At 40.4% G+C, this 13,280-nt stretch overlaps 1 pseudogene across 1 annotated transcript; it reads left to right on the top strand.

The window, feature by feature from the left end:
• Positions 1 to 5,296: 5,296 nt before the first annotated feature.
• LOC308658764 (dnaJ homolog subfamily A member 1-like) lies at positions 5,297 to 6,556 on the top strand (annotated as a pseudogene). The gene has a single exon. The product of its transcript is annotated as a dnaJ homolog subfamily A member 1-like (transcript).
• Positions 6,557 to 13,280: the final 6,724 nt, after the last annotated feature.

Here is a 13,280-nt window from a genome sequence, read left to right as displayed (position 1 = left end):
CATCTAGTGGCCTCTCTGAGTTTAGGGCTCCATGCCAGGCTTGGCTCACAGGGTTCAATAAATCTTTGTGAAATTAGAAGTTCTCTCTTCTCTGGTGGTCACCACCTTTATGAGACTCAGCCTCAGTAACAGTTGGATAGACCATGCTGGTAGTTACACAACCCTGTGGATGAAGAAAAAACAAACAAACAAACATAGAACTGTAAACTATATATGGGTGTATTGTAAAATGCGTGAACTATTTCTCAATAAAGCTGTTTAAAAACAAACTAAAGCCAAGCACAGTGGCACACACCTGTAATCCCAAAGGCTCAGGAAGCTAAGACAGGAGGATCATGAGTTCAAAGCCAGCCTCAGCAAAAGCAAGGCACTAAAGCAACTCAGTGAGACCCTGTCTCTAAATAAAATACAAAACAGGGCTGGGGATGTGGCTCAGTGGTCAAGTGCCCCTGAGTTAAATCCCTTCATGAGGGGCCTCCTCATGTGATATTATCTGAAATATATATCAACTACAAGGTGTTCTTGCCAAATATGTTTAACTTCAAATCGAGGCTTTAGACCTCTCTTCCCAGTTGGAGAAAGTATGGGGGATGAACAAACATAATGCTAAGAAGCACTACAAGGAAACTGTCGGACAAATAAAATGTGGAATATTCAATGTCATTTTTAAAAGGATGAGGCAACTATTCTAGATTAAAAGAGACATAACAAGAGGCATGTCGCTCAGTGGCAGAGTGCCTGCCTAGCATTCCTGAGGCCCTGGGTTCATCCCTGGGACCAAAAAGAAAAGAAAGACACATCACACACACACACCATACAAATTATGTGACCCTTGAACTAACCTTGGTTTAAGAAAAATAACTGTAAAAACACTTAGGGGCACAATTGAGTTCATCTGAATATCAGCTGACTACTAAAGAGTTATTGCAATTTTCTTAGGTATGATAAAGGCATTATACTTACATCGTAAGATGTCCTTTCTGTCAGGAGATGCTCGCTTATCTGTTTGGGGTCAAGGGCCATGATGTCCATACTTTCAAGTATTTCAGAAATACATGTATGGCCACATGCACAGACACAGATAAAGCAACTATGACAAAATGTTAATAATCACTGAATTTAGGCTATGGCTACATAGGGGTATTAATTATACTATCAACTTTTCTTCATGTTTGAAATTTTATAATAGAGCAATGAAAAGAATGAGCTCCTTTGTTTCTCCTATTCCATGTTCCTTACCACCTCCTAAAAAGTTTGTGGATCATATAACCAGGTTCCCCTGTATCTCTATCACACTTGCCCTCTTCTCTGTATCAGATACTCACATATGTAAGACAGGAACCACCCTGCTTGTGGTCTATTTAATGTCTGTTATTTCTACAAATTGGTGAATTCCAAAAGGACAAGCGCCATATCCTTCATCTGAGGTCTCCAGAGTGTAGAGTCTGGCAAAGATTAGTAAGTCTCAAATAAATGAAAAATTGTATAAGTGAATGAATGGATGCATTTTTTAAAAAGCAGGTGAAGGACTAAACAGATCCTGCATTTGGGCATCCTCTGCTCCAGTCCACCTTACTCTGCACTACCAGATAAGCCTTCTAAGGCAGGTCTGAGAGTGTCCCCTCCCTGCCAGTCATACACCAATGGCTTCTCACAACCAGAGATTCCAACAGCCTGACTTTCTTGCTGTGACTCCATAGATCCAGTCACATTTGACTACTCTCATTCCTTGAAAAACTCCATACCTTTTCTTTGCCTAGCATGTCTTTTTTTCCTTGAGCATAACAGCATTTTGCTGAATTGGAGATGCAGCTCAGTGGTAAAGTTGCTTGCCTACCATGCACTAGGCTTGGGTTTCGATCCCCAGCCCAGTGCAAGTGGCAGGGAGCAATCTGGAGATCTTAGAGACAATAGCTGATCTGTCACTTCAAAGGTCAGAAACAAGCTGGGCACAGTGGCACAGGCCCATAATTCCAGTGACTTGGGAAACTGAGGCAGGAGGATTACAAGTTAGAGGCCAGCCTGGGCAACTTAGTGAGACCTTGTCATGCACAAGGCCCTGGGTACACAACCAAAAAAAACAAAACAAAACAAAAACAAACAAAAAAAAAACAGAAAGAAAGAAAAGAAAAATAAAAAAGGGCCAAAAGGAGTAGTTCAGCAGTAGAACATCTTTGGATTCAATCCCTAGTTTCGGAAAAAAAAAAAAAAAGTTGAGATCCAGTTGGAGTTGGTAACACTACTTAGAATATTCGTTGAACATTATGCCATTAGCTCCCAGTATAGTTCTGATTCTTGTGGCTTTAGAATAAGTCTTGATGTCCAATAGATTAATTTCCCCAGCTTTATTCTTCTTTCCCAAGTCCACTGTGGATATTCAAGTTCCTTTGAGTTGCCATATAATTTTATAATCAACTTTTCTAATCCTGTGAAAAAGCTGGTGAAGGGTGGGGTGGAGCTCAGTGGGAGAGCACTGGCCTAGCTGCCCGAAGCCCTGAGTTCCATCTCTCCTATTCAAGAAAAAATTAAATTAAAAAAGCCTTGTGGGGGCTGCGCGTGGTGGTGCACTAATTCCAGCACACAGGAGACTGAGGCAGGAGGATCACAAGTTCAAAGCCAACCTCAGCAATTTGGTGAGGCCCTAAGCAACTTAGTGAGACCCTGTCTAAAAAGAAAGAAAGAAAAGGGCTGTGGATGTGGCTCAGTGGTTAAGTGCCCCTGGGTTCAATCCCTGGTACCAAAAACAAAAAAAAAAATGTCTCATGGGATTTTAATTGGGAGATATTTTGCAAATGTTTTTATATTTTTCTTCATTCCCACATGAATTCTCTAGCATGTCACAGTTGGATTCCCCTCACCACATTGTTCTTTCTCACATCTTGCTCCATTTCACCCAACGTTATTTCTTTTTCATCCTCTACATCCATCTTCTTCCTTTAAAAAAACAAAAAAAGATAGACACATGTAATCAATAATCCTGGCTGCAGCAGGGATTCCCTGTTCTGGGGTCATGGAACAGGAAGTACCCCAGACTAAGAGTTAGGAGCTTCTTTTTTTTTCAATATCTTTATTTTGTTTATTTTTATATGGTGCTGAAGATTGAACCCAGTTCCTCGCATGTGTGAGGCAAGTGCTCTGTCACGGAGCCCCAGCCCCAGCCCCAGGAGCTTCTTTACCAAGCATACCACCTGGCACCTGCCCCGCCCCCTTTCTCTCTCTCCCTCCCCCCCCCCCCCCCCCCCCCCCCCGCTCCACCATTTACAAACTATGTGACTTCAAGTAAGTAATTTGCTTCATCAGAACTTCAGTTCATTTATCATTAAGTAAAAAGAGTAGATTAAGTCAGCATTGTGGTTGTGTAACATGGTGATATTGCTCAGCTTCATTAGTGCCAACACTCTTTCAAGAACCTAATGAAATTTATGACTTCTCCTTCCAGAGGAAACCACATCCACACTAGCCATTTGCAAAAATTATTTTCAAGTGTTTACAAACCTCCTAGAATCTATCCAAGGGCTTTGGCTTAACAATACTCAAACTGGGCGCCACTACCACCACTTTTTAAAATAGTGCTTTTGCAAGGCACTGTGGCACTTGCTTGTAATCCCTATGACTCAGGAGGCTGAGGCAGGAGGATTGCAAGTTCAAGACCAGCCTGGGTGACTTAGTGAGATCCTGTAAAACAAACAAACAAACAAAAAACGCTGGGGATGTAGCTCAAGTAGAGAACCCCTAGGTTTAATCTCCACTACCAGGGGTGAGAAAAAGGTCCACAGCAGACTTACCGGATTCAGACTCAATTTGATACACATTGTGAGAACCCTGGGTGGGGTCTCTAACACACCACTGAAAGAACTGTAGCTTGATGAAAAGCAGCTTATCCCATATCAATAACATAATTGAGAGAGTCTACAGAATGGGAAAAAAAATCTTTACCACATGCCCCTCAGATACAGCACTAATCTCGAGGATATATAGAGAACTCAAAAAACATAATACTGAAAAAACCCAAATAACCCAATGAATAAATGGGCTAAGGAATTGAAGTGACACTTCACAGAAGAAGGAATACAATCAATCAACAAGCATATGAAAAAATGTTCATCATCTCTAGCAATTAGAGAAATTCCCAGAAGGCAAGATGCTCTTAGACCATCCAGGGTGGATGACAAGAGCAAGCTTAAAGGATCTTCTACTGGAGATGTTACAATTTGTATAATAAAAAGGAAATAATCATTAAATTGTATTGGAACAAGTCTAAGAAAAATAACCATATAGTGGTGGTCCAGAAGAGATACAATATGAAATGTACTAGAAGAAAATTTCAACTTATAAAAAGGGTGATTGGTTAGTCTACATTAATGTGATCATGATATTCTCTTTATTTTTACCTTAGTATGAATTATATTGCACTGATGTTGTTTATTATATCAAGAAATCACAGGCTGGGGATGTAGCTCAGTGGTAAAGTGCTTACCTAGCATATGGGTTCCATCCCCAGAATCATACACATACACACAAACACATACACAGAAAGAAAAAAAAATTTTTTTAAACATTTATTTGGGCTGCAGTTGTGGCTCAGTGCACATGTGAGACACTGGGTTCGATCCTCAACACCACATAAAAATAAACAAATAAAATAAAGGTATTGTGTCCATTTACAACTAAAAAATTATTTTAAAAATTAATTTGCTTTAAAATATCAAAATGTATAGTTATAAATAGTTATAAGGGTGATTTTCCCATTGGCCTTGGGGGAGATATCCTCATATGGTCTTAGATATCCCATATGAATGAGAATTGAAAAAAGAGAAGAAGTGAAATATTAGAAGGGTATAGAATCCAATCAAGCAGCAAAATAGTTAATTAAAATACAGATGGGGGGGGGGGTTGTGGCTCAGTAGTAGAGTGCTCACCTAGCATGCATGAGGCACTGGGTTCAATCCTCAGCACCACATAAAAACATAATAATGTGTTCCCCTGAAACTAAAGATACATAAATAAATAAATATTTTAAAAATAGATAGATAGATACAGGGCTCCTTACCTTATTGATTCAAATTTGAAGCACAAACATAAAAGCAATCTCTGTTATAAGATGAATAAATGTGGCGGAACTTTCCAGAATGCTCGGTGAGAGGCGGCTGCCCGGGCTGCATACAGTTACGCGCTCCTTCCCACTCCCTCACAACGGCCCCAGCCCACTCACCGGCTGTAGAAAATGGTGAAAGAAACCACTTACTATGATGTTTTGGGGGTCAAACCCAATGCCACCCAGGAAGAATTTAAAAAGGCTTAGAGAAAACTGGCCTTGAAGTACCACCCTGATAAGAATCCAAATGAAGGTGAAAAGTTTAAACAGATTTCTCAAGCTTATGAAGTTCTCTCTGATGCCAAGAAAAGGGAATTATATGACAAAGGAGGAGAACAGGCAATTAAGGAGGGTGGAGCAGGTGGTGGTTTTGGCTCCCCCATGGACATCTTTGATATGTTTTTTGGAGGAGGAGGAGGAAGGATGCAGAGAGAAAGGAGAGGTAAAAACGTTGTGCACCAGCTCTCAGTAACATTAGAAGACTTATATAATGATGCAACAAGAAAACTGGCTCTGCAAAAGAATGTGATTTGTGACAAATGTGAAGGCCGAGGTGGTAAGAAAGGAGCAGTAGAGTGCTGTCCCAACTGCCGAGGTACTGGAATGCAAATAAGAATTCATCAGATAGGACCTGGAATGGTTCAGCAAATTCAGTCTGTGTGCATGGAGTGCCAGGGCCATGGGGAACGGATCAGTCCTAAAGATAGATGTAACAGGCTGCAATGGAAGGAAGATAGTTCGAGAGAAGAAGATTCTGAAAGTTCATATTGACAAAGGCATGAAAGATGGACAGAAGATAACATTCCATGGTGAAGGAGACCAAGAGCCAGGACTGGAACCAGGAGATATTATCATTGTATTAGATCAGAAGGACCATGCTGTTTTTACTCGATGAGGAGACCTTTTCATGTGTATGGACATAGAGCTGGTGGAAGCATTATGTGGCTTCCAGGAGCCAATATCTACTCTTGATAATCAAACCATAGTCATCACCTCTCATCCAGGTCAGATTGTCAAGCATGGAGATATAAAGTGTGTGCTAAATGAAGGTATGCCAATTTATCGCAGACCATATGAAAAGGGTCGCCTAATCATCGAGTTTAAGGTAAACTTTCCTGAAAATGGCTTTCTGTCTCCTGACAAACTCTCTTTGCTGGAAAAACTCCTACCTGAGAGGAAGGAAGTGGAAGAGACTGATGAAATGGATCAGGTAGAACTGGTGGACTTTGATCCAAATCAGGAAAGACGGCGCCATTATAATGGAGAAGCATATGAGGATGATGAACATCATCCCAGAGGTGGTGTTCAGTGTCAAACCTCTTAATGGGGCCAGTGAATAACACTCACTGCAGGCATTTTATATGCAGTAGTGAAGGAGTGAAGGACTATAATCATAATATGCTCACTACTTGCTATTGTTTTTGTTTTAATATGCAATTATAGTAGTGTTTTAAAAGTTAAATGAAGAATAAATGCAAATATAAAAGCTCTGACTTTGCCCTGTATGTATGATGACTTCAGTGTGCAAGAAGTTGTTTGTTTTTTTTTTTACTTTTTTTTTTAAGAGAGAGTGAGAATTTTTTAATATTTATTTTTTAGTTCTCGGCAGACACAACATCTTTGTTTGTATGTGGTGCTGAGGATCGAACCCGGGCCGCACGCATGCCAGGCGAGCGCGCTACCGCTTGAGCCACATCCCCAGCCCCAAGAAGTTGTTTAATACCTGTTAAGACTACTTTTAAAAAAGTTCCCCTAGCATCTGTTAGGCCATACCTTGTAATTGATTTCAGCTGTGTATGTGGACAAACTTAGACTGAAATACTAGGTATATGTGTTGATTTCAGTGTATGACCCTTCATTGTTAAGCTATAAAATTAAAACTCTATATTTAACTTGCAATCAGAAAAAGAAAACTTAATTTGTAGAGGAGTGTTGGTCTGTCTAGTTATTTGTATTAAGTGGGACTCTTGTGATGACTCTGCATTCTATTGCCTCAACTTACTTGAAGGTGACATAATGTATAATTTTGCTTCTGGTATCAGTGAAAGAAATGATACCTTTCAAAAGATGGGGTTTATCATTATATGCTGCTTCTTAAGGGCTTGCACTTGTAGAATTGCATTCCCTTCTATTGTGCCAACTTTTAAAATATATATATACATACACATATATACAAAACTGTGTTGACCAGTCCTGGTTACATTTTTCCCTTCTCTATGGACCATGGTAAGCCCTGGTAGTGAAATCCAGAGCTGGATAACATAGAAATTAAAATGAAGAGACCTATACATGGAAAAGTAGTTTGCATGTATAATATAGGAAGGTGTCTCTTAGGTATATTACAGACTTAAACCATTTGACTTATGCTCCAAAGTAACTGTAATTTGATGTTGGTAGTCTAGCAAATATGATGAATAGCTTTAACTGTATGTTTAAAAGTCATCATATGTTCACATGCTTAAATCTGGATATCAGAATTTAAGCAATTCTTTAAATGTATGAATGTCTCCTTAATATACTGATTACAAAGCAAAAAAAAAAAAAAAAAGATGAATAAATGTTTCAGCTGCATAATAAAATCCACTCAAAACTTAGTGGCTTAAGTTTTCTCTTATTATTTCTCCCCATTCCATGTGTCCCTGGAGCAGCTCTTCTGCTCTGGTCTGATTCAGCTCCTGCTGAATGGCCACTGTCTGGTTGTTGGAAGGTTGGTGGTCTAGGGAACCTAACCTGGAATGGCCTGTCTCTGCTCCACATGATCTCTCATCCTCATTTGGTTAGCCCAGCCTTCCTTGCGTGGAAGCCTAAGAATTCCAAAACTTGGCAAGAGGGAACAGCCCCAGTTTGCTGTTGTTCCACTGGTCAAAATGATACCAACAATCAAGCCCAGAGTCAGTGTGAAAAAGAATTACTCAAGCATGATCAAATTGGTGACCATTATTTCAATAACCAATTACAGTGTGTAAACAGTTTGATTGATTATATTTTCAAGTGTTATTTATAGGCTTAGAATTATCTTGCCTGTTAAATTTTTAAGTCTAACAGTTGGCATTTGAAATGCAGAGAAGCAGACACATAAAATTTGTGCTGTGGTTTGAAATGTCTAAGGAAGTTTAATCAATCAAGCTTTAAGTGGTGTTAAATGTTTAAAGAGGATCTAATCTGTTACATCTGTGAGTTCAGAGCACACGAGTCAAAGAACTAGTAAAAGTGATTGTTCTTATTTTATTATTTATTAGATTAATAAATGAACGGAGAACTTTTTAAGTCAAATTTAAAGGCTAAAGAAAAAGTAGGATTTAAATTTGGCAACTCAACACCAGTTATTGTAAGAAAAATTTCCAAACAGAAATAAGTCCTCTCGGGCTTTGGTAAATCTCAGGTGACACATTTATTCAATAGTTTACTCAAAGCATATTTACTGATCATTTGCTGAGATAGGTGCTATTCTAGATACTGAGAATATGGTGCAAAGTGACTCCCAGTCCTTCCTTCATTGAGATTATACACACAGAGTACACCCGGAAAAAGTCAAATAAATGACATGATTTCAAATAATGAAAAGATGAACATCAATCACAGACTATTTCCTAATCCCATCTTCCTCACTGCCTAGGATCAGTGACCATTTCCCTCTTTCCATAGCCAAAGACACCACATATTTCTCCAATTCCTACCTGATTCTCACTCTTGGTATCACTCTATAGCTTCTTTCATAGTCAATAAGTACAGTGTTTTTTTTTTTAAATTTTTGTCTCTACATCTTCTCAGGATGAGGCTCTGTTAGGGAAAAGAAAAAAGTCCAGAGAACATGCAATAAACAAAGCAGCCTGCTATTGATATACACTTGGCAAGTGTTCATGGAGCAGCTTACACATCCTCAGCTACGCATGTACTGAAGATTGAGAGGCGCACAGAGCTGAGGAAGCCAGAACCATCACTATCAGAGAGGATCCATCTTGTAGGCAAGGCAAGATCTAATTTATCCAACTAGAAACCCATTTTAGAGGTTTTAATGGACTTCATCTTACAATGATGATGCCTTCTACTGGATAAACTACAGTAACCACATCACAAAGCAGCACAGTAGTAACCTATAAACAGTGCAGAGCCTACAGTAATCAGGACAGCGGCTCAAAGTCAGGCTGTGCATTAGAATCACATGGTAAATTCTTAAAAATACTTAGACTGGGGTTGCGGTTGTGGTTCAGTGGTTGAGCACTTGCCTTGCATGTGTGAGGCACTGAGTTCGATCCTCAGCACCACATTAAAAAATAAATATATATATATATAAAATACTTAGATCATCTGAGTCAAGGGTGGGGATGGACAGTTGTATTTTGTAAATCACTCCAGGTGACTCTAACATGCTGCCAGGCTCAAAAGCCCCAGTGGCAATTTCACACTAGAGTACACCTTCCCCAGAGCCCCAGGAGGCTCTCCTGGGGGCATGCCTATCTGGATGCTTTAGGGCAGGGGTCAGCAACCTAGGGCCTCTGGTCTACTCCCTCACCACCTAGCAAGCTAAGATGGTTTTTACACTTTTAAATAATTAGGCGAAGCAATGAAAAGGGGAATAAAATTTGGGGACAGGTGAAAATTGTATATAAATTCAAATTTAAGTGTCCAGATAAACTTATTAGAACATGGCCACTCTCCTTTGTTTTGGGATGCTATAAGAGTGAGGTTAAGAAGTGCCGCAGTCTGGCTGGGCACAATTCAGGAGCCACTTGTCAAAAGAAACTAACTTTATTTTTAGAACTACAAACGCCAAACAAAACAGCTCCTCAGGGAAAACCCCTTAGAGCCCAACTGCCACCACCGGCTTCCCACAAGCCTCTCACCCCCACACAAACCTCACCACCTCCCCCAATCCTCCTGTTCTTGAGGCCGATTGGCTGGGTTGCGTGGGCGGAGCCAAAGAAGTCCCCCAATGAGCAGCTCCGTGGAGGAGCCAATCAGCTAGATGTTGCTGGGGCCGCTGTGAGCCAATCATCAGCTGGCAGCTGGTTGCTGGCAGCTGGAAGTTTGCTGGGGCCCCTTTGGCTGTGGCTCTCAACAAAGAAGTAATTGGGACATTTTAGTCTAGCAAAGCCTAGAATATTTGCTATCTGATCCCTTACAGAAAAAGTGTGCTGATCCTGTCTTAGAGGGAATGGGGTTCCAGAGTTTCAGCATCCCTGTGTCCTCTCAGGAATTTACCTGCATGGGAAGTTATCATCCATCAAGTTGGCAGATGTATATGAAGACTCCTTCCTTTCCCACCCTTGATTTCATACTCATCCTTCTCCCAGTTTCAGAAGAAAAGTAGGCCCCTCACCAGCCTGGGGTGTGGAAAGTACCCTAGACATGACACAAAGGAACAATTCCAAATAGTGTTATCCCACAGAACTCTAATCACTAGGTATGTAGTTGGATAAATGGAATTTTTTTTTTTTTTTGGAAAGTCAGGTGTGTTTCAAATATTGCCTTTCCAAAACAGCCTCAAATTGTCACTGCCAAATTATTGTAAGTATTTAGTGAGGGCTGTAGATATATATAGTTCAGAGGCACAGCACTCTCCTAATATGCAAGAGGCCCTGGGTTCAATCCCAAGCACCACAAAACAAACAAAAAAATTGGTGACCAGTGAGTTCCTACTTTTTAGCATGCAACTCAGGAGGGGTTCAAATAATTGAGTAACATGGTTGTGGCAAAACTAATGTCATATTATTGATGTAAGCAAGTTTTTTAAGGTTCACATCTAAATTTATTTATTTATTTATTTTTGGTTGTAGATGAACACAATACCTTTATTTTATTTATTTATTTTGTATGTGGTGCTGAGGATTAAACCCAGTGCCATAAGTACTAGGCAAGCACTCTACCACTAAGCTACAACCCCAGGCCTTCTAAAATATTTAAATATAAATTTAACCGAATTTTGTCTCATTTGATGAATAATATTCGTCCAGACACACATGAAAAAAAATAGGAAGAAAAAAATCCATTCACTTCATTAAGAGATGAGTTTCAGGGCTGGGGTTGTGGCTCAGTGGTAGAAAGCTCACCTAGCTTATGTGAGGCACTGGGTTTGATTCTCAACACCACATAGAAATGAAATAAATTAAATAAATAAAGGTCCATCTATAACTAAAAACAAATTCTTAAAAAGAGGCAAATTTTAAATAACAGTTTATTTTTATGTTTAATAATTACTTATCAAGTCAGGCACAGTGCAACATAGGTGCCTGTAGTTCTATTTACTTGGAAGACTGAGACAGGACTATCAGTTGAGCCAGGGGTTCAAATCCAGCCTGAGCAACATAGAGAGACCCCCATCTCAAAATAATAACAATATATCAATGTGTATATTGTATCTATATTATTTGGCTTAATTATGTACTAATAATTATAATTATGAAATGAGGGTCTCAACACCTCACTGGCTGTGTTAGACCAAGACACAAAAAAAGACCACTGACTTCAATTAAAATCAAATTAAAGCAAGGTTATTATTTCAACCGGCCGGGCTGCCTCTCCCTCCCAAAACTGCAGGAACAAGACAGCAGCCGCAGCTTTCCTGCAGCCCAGCTTTATAGCCCAGAAAGTTACACAAAGGGGGGTTACAGATAACAGAACTCTGACAAGCATCACACCAATGGTAGTTTACATTTTTTGCTGGCCCCAACATCAGAATTTATGAGGACCATTAGAGCCTCAGAGAGGGTCATTATCTGGCCAGGGAAGGCCAAGATTTGTGAGGTGTCACTAAAGTTTCAGAGAGGGCTGCTCTCTGGTCAGAGAGCCAGGCATGGGTGAGTTCAAGGCACAGGCAGGCATTCCAAGCAGGTTCAGAATTTGCAGTAATTTATAGTAAAGCCAAAATTATCTTTTCATGGCTTTGTGGCAAGATGGCTCCCAATTTTAAGAAAAGATCAGGTTGGGTCTATCAGCTGCTGGCCAGAGACCCTCTTGATTCCTACCACTTGGGCCTCTCCTGGGTAGTTCATAGCCTGGCTTCCCTGGGAGAAAGAGGCTGAGCAACACAGAAGTCATGGTCTTTCTGTAACCTTATTTTGTAAGTGATAGTTCATGTTTTCGCCTTATTCTATTATATTCTATTGTTCAAACGAAAGCATTAGGTCCTGCCTACCCTCAAGGGGACTGGTATGTAAAAAGGGGTGAATAAGGGGAAGTGGGACCAACAGGAGCCATCTTAGAAGCTACCTACCACAAATGTCAACTTTTACATAACACTTCTCTATATCTGTTTAAACTTAGGGTGAATTTTTTTTTTTCTGTCGTCTTAAAAATGCATGAGAGGATGCAGTGCTCCAAAACTCTTTTAGAAATAAACAAGCGAAAATATCTGGAGGCCACTGAGAATCTGAGCCACTCATTCTGCTAGGTCCTGTTAGGCAGAGGGCGGCTAAGGGCCTGCCAGAAGTGAGGAAAGGGTGAGGAGTGCTTTGGATAGGGAGAAAAGCCACCATCCCAGATCTGGAAGCTCCTATCCAAACAAATGGAAAATACAGAGAAAAATTAAGTGCCCAGGCAGAAAGTAAGGATCCAGGCCAGGAGGGAGTGGCAGGAATCCAGCGAAGGAACCCCAGACTCATCTGAGATATCCTAGAGGGACGGAGAGAAGATCCAAAGGACACACTTTGTATAGAGTGGATATTGAAAAAGGGACACTAATTGCAGATGGGCCGTGATTTAGGATGGTTCGACTTATGGTTTATGATTTTTCAACTTTACGGTGGTGCAAAAAAATTATCTGTATTCACTAGAAACCGTACTTTGAATTTGGAATTTTGATCATTCCCAGGCTAGCCATAGGCAGTCGGAAACTGGGATATGCTGGGCAGCCAGCAGAGCACCTCTCAATCAATCACCCGCCCTCGAAGGCGAACAGCTACAATAATAGGCTAGGGGTATTAAATGCATTTTGCTTAGGATATTTTCAACTTACAGTGGATTTACTGGGATCAATTTCATCGTCGCTCAAGGAACATCTGCACATGTAATTTAGCTGCGGACAGTCCTTCAGCAGAGATGGAATAAACCTCTTAGGCAATACGCACAACTGGGCGCTATGGAAACACTGATTGGAGACAGGATGCCTACCTCAAGGAGCGCAATCTCCCGGAGTTCCCACCAGCAGGCTGGGAAATGACTGCTCTAAACTCCTTTCCCAGCCTGG

This window comes from Spermophilus citellus (genome assembly GCF_964194105.1).
Source record: "Spermophilus citellus genome assembly, chromosome: 10".
In the NCBI taxonomy this organism is placed as follows: domain Eukaryota; kingdom Metazoa; phylum Chordata; class Mammalia; order Rodentia; family Sciuridae; genus Spermophilus; species Spermophilus citellus.
The sequence above is the reverse complement of the archived record's forward strand: the minus strand, read 5'-3'. Positions and strand labels throughout refer to the sequence as shown.